The sequence below is a fragment of the Megalopta genalis genome, unplaced genomic scaffold, assembly GCF_051020955.1.
Source record: "Megalopta genalis isolate 19385.01 unplaced genomic scaffold, iyMegGena1_principal scaffold0497, whole genome shotgun sequence".
Classification (NCBI taxonomy): domain Eukaryota; kingdom Metazoa; phylum Arthropoda; class Insecta; order Hymenoptera; family Halictidae; genus Megalopta; species Megalopta genalis.
In genome coordinates, this window is record NW_027476566.1 from 1 (window position 1) to 2500 (window position 2500).

Below are 2500 nucleotides of genomic sequence, written 5' to 3' on the forward strand. Positions count from 1 at the left end.
GAATTGACGGAAGGGCACCACCAGGAGTGGAGCCTGCGGCTTAATTTGACTCAACACGGGAAACCTCACCAGGCCCGGACACCGGAAGGATTGACAGATTGATAGCTCTTTCTTGATTCGGTGGGTGGTGGTGCATGGCCGTTCTTAGTTGGTGGAGCGATTTGTCTGGTTAATTCCGATAACGAACGAGACTCTAGCCTGCTAAATAGACGTAATTATGGTATCTCGAAGGCTCTCGGCTTCTGCCGGTGGGGTTTTTACTACCAACGTACAAACAAATCTTCTTAGAGGGACAGGCGGCTTCTAGCCGCACGAGATTGAGCAATAACAGGTCTGTGATGCCCTTAGATGTTCTGGGCCGCACGCGCGCTACACTGAAGGAATCAGCGTGTGTTCCCTGGCCGAAAGGCCCGGGTAACCCGCTGAACCTCCTTCGTGCTAGGGATTGGGGCTTGCAATTATTCCCCATGAACGAGGAATTCCCAGTAAGCGCGAGTCATAAGCTCGCGTTGATTACGTCCCTGCCCTTTGTACACACCGCCCGTCGCTACTACCGATTGAATGATTTAGTGAGGTCTTCGGACTGGTGCGCGGCAATGTTTCGGCATTGCCGATGATGCCGGGAAGATGACCAAACTTGATTATTTAGAGGAAGTAAAAGTCGTAACAAGGTTTCCGTAGGTGAACCTGCGGAAGGATCATTACAATGTTCCAATATATCTCAAAGAGAGAGGAGAGGAGGAGAGAAAATGAATTCGATTAGTTTGTGGATAAGAATTCATATAAAAAAAAAAGATATTGTTGAGCCCGCCAGATCATTCGTGCGTGATTTACACGGCCAGACGTGTGTACTACACGTATTAGGCCTTTGATCTGCGTTGCGTAGGCCACAACAAATCTTTCAAAGAGAGAGATATATGTGTTGTTGGGGTTTGTGATTATGAAGGTGCCCCAACGCACAAAAATATATAAAAATGTACAAAGTTGGGATGTGGTGTGGTGGAGAAGAGTTGGGCCCGACCAGATCATTCGTGCGTGATTTACACGGCAGACGTGTGTACTACACGTATTAGGCCTTTGATCTGCGTTGCGTAGGCCATCTTCCTTCCAAGACACACACGTGTTGGGGTTTGTGTGATTTTATGATAGTGCCCCAACACGGAAAAATAAGCGTACGAGAAGAGTTGGGCCCGACCAGATCATTCGTGCGTGATTTATACACGGCCAGACGCGTATTATATTACACGTATTAGGCCTTTGATCTGCGTTGCGTAGGCCATCTTCTCGATAGAGAGAAAGCCCAATGTATTCTTTTTTCTTTCTTTACAGTTGTAGTAGGACAGGGAGGGATGCGAGCGTGCTAATCACGCTTCCTCAAGTCTTCGCTGTGGTGTGTAAAAAAAAAAGAAAAAAAGGAATCGTTGGGAAAGTCCAAAGGACGAAAATATCGGGCAGTCTGAAGATAACTTAATGCTCGTTTACATTGGTATCAAGAGAGACCGGCTTGTGTAGCTCGTTTCAATGCTGTGTCGTTGTCATTGACACCCTACTCTGTTGCGCGCTAGTGGCAGCATGAGCGTGGGACGTATATATATATATATGACACCCAGCTAGAGCCGGCCGTGAGTCCGTCCGGTGTAAATAACGACGAAAGGAGAGAGAAACTTTTCGAATCCAGTATCGGGTTGATAATTGTCCAGTTTGAATATCCATATCCCCGTCGTTTTTGGAGGTGATATACTCTCTGTGTTTCTTCGATAGAAGGCTTTTCAATGTTCTATTCGCTCCGACCGTCGAACTTGCAAGAAAACAGTGGTTTTGGATTTGCTCGTACATATATATATGGTTTCGACGGAAATATCTCGTTCTTTAAGGGACAATTATGTCGTCGTACGACGACTCCCGAATCTCCTTCGCGCGCTGGTTGGAGCTCTTCGGGTATCGGCTTGTTCCGAAATATAACACAAAAATGTGGTGGATAGCAAATACACATTATATTATATATGAGAGAATAAAAGGGAAAAATTACCCTGAACGGTGGATCACTTGGCTCGTGGGTCGATGAAGAACGCAGCTAATTGCGCGTCAACGTGTGAACTGCAGGACACATGAACATCGACATTTCGAACGCACATTGCGGTCCACGGATACAATTCCTGGACCACGCCTGGCTGAGGGTCGTTTACGTACTTATAAACTGCTTGCGTTGATGGCACTTGTTGCCTATATACGTACGAGCGAATGATGGGCGCTTCGTCGGCGTTTGTCGCGGTCCTATGGATATTGAGAAATTTTACGTACGTCTAACAGTCTTCGAGAGAGATGGAAATCGTGTTCGAACTAGCGTGAGTGTGGAAGGCGGTGTCGTGTGTCGTATATGTTTTATATACGTCCGCCCGTCTGAAACACCGCTTCGAAGCGGTGACAAAATCTTTTTCGGGACGATTCGTATTCGTAGAACTATCGAGATTTCACTGGTACATTTTCAACGCGCTCCCGA

At 46.8% G+C, this 2500-nt stretch overlaps 1 non-coding gene across 1 annotated transcript; it reads left to right on the forward strand.

Moving 5' to 3' along the window:
* The first annotated feature begins 2026 nt into the window (after positions 1–2026).
* On the forward strand, positions 2027–2181 carry LOC143263364 (5.8S ribosomal RNA). The gene has a single exon (XR_013036840.1). It is a non-coding gene; the product is annotated as a 5.8S ribosomal RNA (ribosomal RNA).
* The last annotated feature ends 319 nt before the right edge of the window (positions 2182–2500 follow it).